The sequence below is a fragment of the Gobio gobio genome, assembly GCF_949357685.1.
Source record: "Gobio gobio genome assembly, chromosome: 7".
Classification (NCBI taxonomy): Eukaryota; Metazoa; Chordata; class Actinopteri; order Cypriniformes; family Gobionidae; genus Gobio; species Gobio gobio.
The window spans coordinates 967871-978906 of NC_137103.1; positions in this window are offsets into that span (position 1 = coordinate 967871).

Sequence of the window (11036 nt, forward strand, 5' to 3'; positions counted from 1 at the left end):
GATGGTGTATTAACAATAGATGTATTACAAGAATAGATGTGATTCTCAAAATTTCAACTAATAAAAGTCAGTTTAATATAATATAAGTTGAAAAACTGCAAAAAATGCTTTTCTTACTTAGTATTTTTGTCTTCTTTTCAGTCCAAATATCTAAACAAATCTTACATTAAGAAGCATTTACTAGACACGCAAAAGTTTTTGTCTTATTTTGGGGGAAAATAACTCAAAATTAAGGGAGTTTTTGCTAAATTATTTTTGCTAAATAAATAAAATAAGCTAAATAATCTGCCAATGGTGTAAGCAAAATAATCTTGTTTTCTGTTTGAATTAAGATTATTTTTCTTACCCCATTGGCAGATTATTTAATACATTAAAACAGATTATAATGGGTTTGATAGTGGAAGAAATGCTAGATTGGGGACGGATTGTGTGTATTAACAATAGAAGTATTACAAGAATAGATGTGATTCTCAAATGTTCAACTTTTTAATGCTACACAAGATTCAAGTAATTTTCAACTAATAAAAGTCAGTTTAATATAATTTAAGTTGTAATGACTTAAAGATCCAAGTTGATTGTGCAGTATAATGAGTTTGTACGGATGTAGCGGATGAGAGCAGGACACACACGTCTTACGGTAAAGATAATGTGTGTAGTGTGGTGTGTGTGAGGACAGCCTTCACTTACAGAGGGACATATGAAGGCAAAGAGGATCAATACGAGCTCCCGCAGGCCTGTCCATCACCTGCCAACATTCATAACACCAGCCCGCTTCTGCCCCGTCCAAACACATGAGGAACGAGCTCAATCATTCATGATTCAGGAAAAACTGGCCCATATCACTGTCAGAGAGCATCATTCATCAGAGGAGAATCACAGTCAGCAGTCACAGCGAGTCAACCAATCAAATGAAGCCGTAAAGAAGGACCAATGCCTGAATTAGGCAGAAATGACCTGTCAGAGCCACTAAACCTCTGACGGACAGCGTCCATTTACAACAGGAACTGATAGCAGCGAAATGAAGGAGACGAGATGCAGACGTCACTATAAATGTGCTTGTTTATCATGTGAGTCCAATTATCACGACAGCTGTGACGTAAAACATCTGTGTGTCTCACTGACCTTACTTTAAATCACACAATAATGCTCTGCAGACATTTTATAATTACAGCGAGGCCATTGTGCGCTATAAGGGAATACACACTTCACAGCTCTGAGTGTTGAGGACGGGGGAAGACTGTGTCAAACTGCTGTTATTGTGTTTGAGCTCATCAGCGAGCGATCGATCTGAGCAGTGCTGAGATGTGCAGAGAGAGCGGCCGGTTTAATTACAGACGGGCAGTGAGGAGGACGAGCTCCATCCGCCACAGCAGGACCCCACGCTGACCTCCCTCAGTCCGGTCAGAAACTGTGTCTCATGGGCTGATCAGATGAAGAAAGCTCAAATGAACGTCTAAGATGAAGTTATTCCCCAACAGTAAAGCCACACTGCTGTATTCCCAGTCTTCACATGAGCACTTAGTCTGAAGCCCTCCAGGCTCTTTATCTCCACACATCTGCAGCAGAACAGCTAATGCACTGCTCATCCGCTCCACCTCCGCCTTTGTGCGAGGCTTTAAAACAAGACGGAGCAGTTCTGGGTCAGTGCTTGTGTATTCAAGTCTTCTGCTCCTCGAGAGGAAGCGTGGTAAAGTGTGCCGCCGCTAGCGCTAACCTTGCTACCAATTCAACCGTTCAGAAGGTCTCCGTTCTCTGGCAGACCAAATCTTTCTCACAATATAGATGGCCAAACCCCCCAATAGAACACATCTACTCTCATGATTAGCCTCTGATAGCATGTCCAGATGATTCCTGATACGGTAGAGCAACGGTGTAGACTCTGAAAGTTGAGAAGCAGATTCCTGTCCTTCAGAGCTGATGATAGTCCAGCACATCTTTACTCTTCACACCGGTAAGCCATCCATCAGCGTCTGTAGGTGTGCAGGAGAGGACGGATGCGGTCGCGGTGTTGCTAAAGGACTCTGGGATTGGATCAATAGAACTGTTTTGTGTTCGTCTGCTGTCCTCAGCGAGGTTTGATAGCCCTTCATCAACGCCTCTCCACAAGTGTTTAACTCCAGATTCTCCCTCAACCCAAAGACATGCAGTGTGTAGGTGAACTAGAGACGGTCCGTAGGCGTGTGTGTGTGTGTGTGTGTGATGGACTGTTCATCCGTCCAGAGTGAGACAGCGAGATATAGAGTCCAGTGACCCGATGAGGACGAGCGCTTTGAGGATGATATTATCAGTGAAAAAGATGAACACTCATATTCATATTCCCACACAAATGAGCTAAACGTGCACATGTTGTTTTCTTTCCCTTAAAAGGACCTAAAACACCAGGGCCCGTATTCATAAAGATTCAAAGAGTCCTCTCAGAAAACTCTTGATCTGAGAGCAACTCTGAGCAAGGAAAATACAAATACTTTAATCTTAGTGAAGAGGCGGGGCTAACCCGTTGCTACGCATGACATTCTTTTGAAGACTGTGATTGGTTGGTTGTCCAAAAAGAGGAAAAAAAGGAGCGCTTTTAAGTATAGGGTCTATTCTAAGCCTTCACTTTGAAATTACAAGCGCAAATTGTCCTATTTTACCGTTCTCTCTCTCTCACTCACACACAAATTATATATATATGTATATAAATCATTTTATTATTGTTAAGGTATTTGATTGGCTTAGAATTATAAACATTGCTCCACTCTTTCCAATTACACTGATTGTTGGCATGTCTATTTAATTGGTGGTTTGAAAGTTGGGTTTAATGCAACACACATGATCTAATCTATAGCGTCTTAACTCACGGTCCTCCATCGTCTGCAACACATTTCTTCTCTCTCTTCGTCTTTCTGCCATTTTCTCCGCTGCTAAAGAAACTCTTAAGCCTCTTAAAAGTCCTCGTCCGTGCTCCTAACAAATCTGACCTTAAGACCTCTTTTAAGGGTTAAGATGCTTTCTGAATTACTTTTTCCTTTACTAGGATTTTTTTGTTAATTTTAAGAGTAAACGCCCACATTTCTTAGAATTTTGTCACTAGGAGCTACTCTTTGCATTAAGATTCTTTATGAATACGGGCCCAGATTGATCCCAGATGCTCATCCTTCTGTCCTCAGAAGTGGGAAGTTCCCAGTAGGAGCTTTTATCTGACTTCAGAATCCAGTATGGCTGCCCAGCTCATCAACCGTAGAGAAACAGCAGTGATGTGTTAGAACAGAAGTAACCGCGAAGACGTGTAAACACAGTTTTGTGTCTTTATCAGCTCTTCCTTATATACACAGAACACACAAGAACACTTCAAACTAAGAACACTTCAAACTAAGAACACTTCAAACTAAGAACACTTCAAACTAAGAACACTTCAAACTAAGAACACTTCAAACTAAGAACACTTCAAACTAAGAACACTTCAAACTAAGGGCTGTAAGAGGTTAATCAATAAAAGAAACAAGAAGCAGGTGTGGCGCATTAATCCAACAACCAATAATCACAGAAACCAACGCACACACAGGAAACTGAACAGAAAACAACAAAAAACCAACTCAGACAGAGCTGTATTCAACCACGTTCTTCAGCGAGGCTGTTTGCGAATGGAACTATGATTTCGGGAGATGCCGAATTGTTGAACTTTGTTGGTAACGACGGAGTTTACGATCATAGTTTGTTTTGGGAAACTCGCCCTGTCTTATTCTCCCCTGCAGCGTCAGCTATATTTATATCTGTTAGTTCACTATATACACACGCTTACATCAAAACACACACACACACACACACACACACACACACACACACACACACACACACACACACACACACACACACACACACACACACACACACACACACACACACACACACACACACACACACACACACACACACACAGCCAGTGATGCCAAACAATGCCATTTAATTCCTACAGCAGACATATTCATCACATTATTAATAAATAAACATTTCCTCCAGAACTGGTTTAAAAATTAAACTTTGACCATGTCTTCTGAAGCAGCTTTGCTAGATATACTGTACATATACATCTAACACACAAAAATATATTTTACAGATAAATAGGGAAATACATAAATACAAGACATCATTTTAGGTCACACAAATGAGATTTCCTTCAGATGTGCAGATGTACTGGAAATATCACACACACACACACACACACACACACACACACACACACACACACACACACACACACACACACACACACACACACACACACACACACACACACACACACACACACACACACACACACACACTCCTGAGGGCGGCCCATTCTCTCACTAATGTGTGTAGAAGCGTCTGCAGGCCTAGAGCTGGAGTTACACACCTGTGGCCATGAAGGGGTTCAACACCTGATGGGGCGTCCCAATACTTTTGGCAATATAGTGTGTGTAAGTGTTATTAAATGCTTCCATGAGCTCACATGATGAATGTACAGCGGAGAGCTCCAGGACCTGTCCAGAAAACACTGCTTTTACCAAGAGACAAAAAGGTTTCCTGCATGTTTGCAATTGGACCCCAGAAAATTCCCCTCAGCCTAACACATGAACCCTACTGCAAACGTGGACGAGTCAGTAACTGAACGTTAGTCTATTCGTCTGGCAATAGAGTTATCTATGGTGAGTCTGAAGGAGACCTGTGGGACGGTTCTGCTTGACACTGATGCATTATGAGCGTTTGAGAGGAATATACTGAAGGGCCAGTCACATTAGAGCTATGGGAGATAAATAGGGCTTTAGTAGAACTGGTCTTGGTATACAAGATCTGCTTATGCTGAGCGAATACAAGCTAAAACACACACACACACACACACACACACACACACAAACAAACACACTATGCTGTGGCCGCACAAACAGACAAACACAAACAAAGTCAACCAGCGAGACTCGTGTTTGGCTTCTGCTGATCTAAACCACATGTTTACTGGCTATAATTGTGCTTTCTACGTTTACCTATCATAACCAAATGTATTAAATATTCTGTCCTGACCAAAGATATGACAGGATTGCTGATAGAATCCACAAAAAAATATTATATATAGTTATATATGTGTTGCTGGGCTGGCATTGCCTTAAGGTTCCATCCCTCATTCCCTAATAAAGAGAGAAGGTCCTGATAGCAGACACTGCAGCTTCAGCAAACACTGGAGCGGGACTAAATCAAGCCCATTGGCTGACAGATTACAGAGAGACCACCTATCAGCTGGTGCCACGCTGGCACATTTCTGAACATAAATATATATGTGTGTACATACAGTTGTCAAGACTGCCACTGTGACGTTTATCACTAAGAGCTACACATGATGTTCCTCAGCAGTGAGGTGAGGCCGGAGCGGCTGCTTTGGATAATAGAGACGCTTTACAGACAAACTTCTGATTCACTCAAACAAATGACCTGCATCTAATGACCCACAGCCAAAATACCACACATATCCATCATACACACACAGTTTCAGGAATATTTAAACGACTGTCATCCTTTACTCACCCTCATGTAAGTCCAGCTCTTTCATCATTTTTATGAAATGAAAGTGAATCGGCACAGATGCTATTAAGCTCCAAAATATAAAAAAACAAGACTAGTAGTGGTAAAGTCTTGCAATATCTTAAACCGCCCCATTATGTTATTTTAAAGGCGTCTCCTATAACAGGTTTACATCAACCCCAGCTCAAACACACTGTGATGTTCTCCTAATCTCCAGCATCAGCTCTTCTCTCAGAGTCTGAAACGCTTCATTAGAAGATTCAGCCTCTCTAAGCCCCGCCTCTCTGAGAGCTGCTCTGCTGGGATTGGTCAGAAAGCAAGCGCTCATTATCATATCTGAATCTCAGCTCTTGACACACAGTGATACGAACAGTATCGATGGCGAGGGTTTGGGCGTTTTAATCTCAGCAGAAAACAGCGTCACATGACCAACACCAACCAAACTCTACAGTCTCAGAGACGACTACAGTGAGTGAGGGCGGGGCTAAGAGGCGCTGTTCAGCCAATCAAGACCAGAGGTGGGCAGTGACTACAGTGAGTGAGGGTGGGGCTAAGAGGCGCTGTCAGCCAATCAAGACCAGAGGTGGGCATTAACTACAGTTAGTGAGGGCGGGGCTAAGAGACGCTGCTCAGCCAATCATGACCAGAGGAGGGCATTAACTACAGTGAGTGAGGGCGGGGCTAAGAGGCGCTGCTCAGCCAATCATGACCAGAGGCGAGCATTAACTACAGTGAGTGAGGGCGGGGCTAAGAGACGCTGTTCAGCCAATCAAGACCAGAGGCGGGCATTAACTACAGTGAGTGAGGGCGGGGCTAAGAGATGCTGTTCAGCCAATCAAGACCAGAGGCGGGCATTAACTACAGTGAGTGAGGGCGGGGCTAAGAGGCGCTGCTCAGCCAATCATGACCAGAGGCGAGCATTAACTACAGTGAGTGAGGGCGGGGCTAAGAGATGCTGCTAAGCCAATCAAGACCAGAGGCTGGCATTAACTACAGTGAGTGAGGGCGGGGCTAAGAGACGCTGTTCAGCCAATCAAGACCAGAGGCGGGCATTAACTACAGTGAGTGAGGGCGGGGCTAAGAGACGCTGCTCAGCCAATCATGACCAGAGGAGGGCATTAACTACAGTGAGTGAGGGCGGGGCTAAGAGGCGCTGCTCAGCCAATCATGACCAGAGGCGAGCATTAACTACAGTGAGTGAGGGCGGGGCTAAGAGACGCTGTTCAGCCAATCAAGACCAGAGGCGGGCATTAACTACAGTGAGTGAGGGCGGGGCTAAGAGACGCTGTTCAGCCAATCAAGACCAGAGGCGGGCATTAACTACAGTGAGTGAGGGCGGGGCTAAGAGGCGCTGCTCAGCCAATCATGACCAGAGGCGAGCATTAACTACAGTGAGTGAGGGCGGGGCTAAGAGATGCTGCTAAGCCAATCAAGACCAGAGGCGGGCATTAACTACAGTGAGTGAGGGCGGGGCTAAGAGACGCTGTTCAGCAAATCAAGACCAGAGGCGGGCATTAACTACAGTGAGTGAGGGCGGGGCTAAGAGACGCTGTCAGCCAATCAAGACCAGAGATGGGCAGTAACTACAGTGAGTGAGGGTGGGGCTAAGAGACGCTGCTCAGCCAATCAGGACCAGAGGAGGGCATTAACTACAGTGAGTGAGGGCGGGACTAAGAGACGCTGCTCAGCCAATCATGACCAGAGGCGAGCATTAACTACAGTGAGTGAGGACGGGACTAAGAGATGCTGCTCAGCCAATCATGACCAGAGGCGAGCATTAACTACAGTGAGTGAGGGCGGGGCTAAGAGACGCTGCTCAGCCAATCATGACCAGAGGCGAGCATTAACTACAGTGAGTGAGGGCGGGACTAAGAGATGCTGCTCAGCCAATCATGACCAGAGGCGAGCATTAACTACAGTGAGTGAGGGCGGGGCTAAGAGACGCTGCTCAGCCAATCATGACCAGAGGCGAGCATTAACTACAGTGAGTGAGGGCGGGACTAAGAGATGCTGCTCAGCCAATCATGACCAGAGGTGGGCAGTGACTACAGTGAGTGAGGGCGGGGCTAAGAGGCGCTGCTCAGCCAATCATGACCAGAGGAGGCATTAACTACAGTGAGTGAGGGCGGGGCTAAGAGACGCTGCTCAGCCAATCATGACCAGAGGCGAGCATTAACTACAGTGAGTGAGGGCGGGACTAAGAGGCGCTGCTCAGCCAATCATGACCGGAGGCGAGCATTAACTACAGTGAGTGAGGGCGGGACTAAGAGGCGCTGCTCAGCCAATCATGACCAGAGGCGAGCATTAACTACAGTGAGTGAGGGCGGGGCTAAGAGACGCTGCTCAGCCAATCATGACCAGAGGCGAGCAGTGACTACAGTGAGTGAGGGCGGGGCTAAGAGGCGCTGCTCAGCCAATCATGACCAGAGGCGAGCATTAACTACAGTGAGTGAGGGTGGGGCTAAGAGACGCTGTTCAGCCAATCAGGACCAGAGGCGAGCATTAACTACAGTGAGTGAGGGCGGGGCTAAGAGACGCTGTTCAGCCAATCAAGACCAGAGGCGGGCATTAACTACAGTGACTGAGGGCGGGACTAAGAGACGCTGCTCAGCCAATCATGACCAGAGGCGAGCATTAACTACAGTGAGTGAGGGTGGGGCTAAGAGACGCTGCTCAGCCAATCAGGACCAGAGGAGGGCATTAACTACAGTGAGTGAGGGCGGGACTAAGAGACGCTGCTCAGCCAATCATGACCAGAGGCGAGCATTAACTACAGTGAGTGAGGGCGGGACTAAGAGATGCTGCTCAGCCAATCATGACCAGAGGCGAGCATTAACTACATTGAGTGAGGGCGGGGCTAAGAGACGCTGCTCAGCCAATCATGACCAGAGGCGAGCATTAACTACAGTGAGTGAGGGCGGGACTAAGAGATGCTGCTCAGCCAATCATGACCAGAGGCGAGCATTAACTACAGTGAGTGAGGGCGGGACTAAGAGATGCTGCTCAGCCAATCATGACCAGAGGTGGGCAGTGACTACAGTGAGTGAGGGCGGGGCTAAGAGGCGCTGCTCAGCCAATCATGACCAGAGGCGAGCATTAACTACAGTGAGTGAGGGCGGGGCTAAGAGACGCTGCTAAGCCAATCAAGACCAGAGGCGGGCATTAACTACAGTGAGTGAGGGCGGGGCTAAGAGACGCTGTTCAGCCAATCAAGACCAGAGGCGGGCATTAACTACAGTGAGTGAGGGCGGGGCTAAGAGACGCTGTCAGCCAATCAAGACCAGAGATGGGCAGTAACTACAGTGAGTGAGGGTGGGGCTAAGAGACGCTGCTCAGCCAATCAAGACCAGAGGCGGGCATTAACTACAGTGAGTGAGGGCGGGGCTAAGAGACGCTGTCAGCCAATCAAGACCAGAGATGGGCAGTAACTACAGTGAGTGAGGGCGGGGCTAAGAGACACTGTCAGCCAATCAAGACCAGAGATGGGGAGTAACTACAGTGAGTGAGGGTGGGGCTAAGAGACGCTGTTCAGCCAATCAAGGCCAGAGGCGGGCATTAACTACAGTGAGTGAGGGCGGGGGTAAGAGACGCTGTCAGCCAATCAAGACCAGAGATGGGCAGTAACTACAGTGAGTGAGGGCGGGGCTAAGAGACGCTGCTCAGCCAATCAGGACCAGAGGAGGGCATTAACTACAGTGAGTGAGGGCGGGACTAAGAGACGCTGCTCAGCCAATCAGGACCAGAGGAGGGCATTAACTACAGTGAGTGAGGGCGGGACTAAGAGATGCTGCTCAGCCAATCATGACCAGAGGCGAGCATTAACTACATTGAGTGAGGGCGGGGCTAAGAGACGCTGTCAGCCAATCAAGACCAGAGATGGGCAGTAACTACAGTGAGTGAGGGTGGGGCTAAGAGACGCTGCTCAGCCAATCAAGACCAGAGGCGGGCATTAACTACAGTGAGTGAGGGCGGGGCTAAGAGACGCTGTCAGCCAATCAAGACCAGAGATGGGCAGTAACTACAGTGAGTGAGGGCGGGGCTAAGAGACACTGTCAGCCAATCAAGACCAGTGATGGGCAGTAACTACAGTGAGTGAGGGCGGGGCTAAGAGACGCTGTTCAGCCAATCAAGGCCAGAGGCGGGCATTAACTACAGTGAGTGAGGGCGGGGCTAAGAGACGCTGTCAGCCAATCAAGACCAGAGATGGGCAGTAACTACAGTGAGTGAGGGCGGGGCTAAGAGACGCTGCTCAGCCAATCAGGACCAGAGGAGGGCATTAACTACAGTGAGTGAGGGCGGGACTAAGAGACGCTGCTCAGCCAATCAGGACCAGAGGAGGGCATTAACTACAGTGAGTGAGGGCGGGGCTAAGAGACGCTGCTCAGCCAATCAGGACCAGAGGAGGGCATTAACTACAGTGAGTGAGGGCGGGACTAAGAGATGCTGCTCAGCCAATCATGACCAGAGGCGAGCATTAACTACAGTGAGTGAGGGCGGGGCTAAGAGACGCTGTTCAGCCAATCAAGACCAGAGGCGAGCATTAACTACAGTGAGTGAGGGCGGGGCTAAGAGACGCTGCTCAGCCAATCAAGACCAGAGGCGAGCATTAACTACAGTGAGTGAGGGCGGGGCTAAGAGATGCTGTTCAGCTAATCATGACCAGAGGTGGGCATTAACTACAGTGAGTGAGGGCGGGGCTAAGAGATGCTGTTCAGCCAATCAGGACCAGAGGCGGGCATTAACTACAGTGAGTGAGGGCGGGGCTAAGATACGCTGTTCAGCCAATCAAGACCAGAGGAGGGCATTAACTACAGTGAGTGAGGGCGGGGCTAAGAGACGCTGTTCAGCCAATCAGGACCAGAGGAGGGCATTATGCAAATTGGTTACAATACTGGAATTACTGACGACTCGTTTCAGTTCAGAATCGCCTCTATCTTTTAGGAGACAAAAACTCAAATAATCTGCACTTTGATCTGTGAAACTTTGCAGAGCTGTTCCATTCACAGGCCGCTGTATGACACACTACATGAACGAGTGCAGCATCACAGGGGCACTTTAAAGGGATAGTTCATCCAAAAATGAAAATTACTCCATGATTTACTCTCCCTCAAGTCATCCTAGGTGTATATGGTATTCTTCTTAGTTATATTACATAGAGTTATATTACAAAAGTCCAGGCTAATCCAAGCATTAGAATTTGATTCATAGTTGCTCTGTTTTTGAAGTCCATAAAAAGTGCATCTGTCCGTCATATAACTGCTCCAGCGGCTCTGGGGTGTTAATAAAGGCCTTCTGAAGCGAATCGATGCGTTTGTGTAAGAAAAATTTCCATTTATAAAGTAAACTTTCGACCGACCGCCTTCCCTGTTCAATTTATGGAAGTGTTGACAGTTCCCCTGTGGATGGAAAGACTAACGCTCAGCTCCGCTCGTCATGACGTCACACACACATCTGGAGTTTCACTTTCAACATTCAACACTTTTCCACGGAAGGCGGTCGGC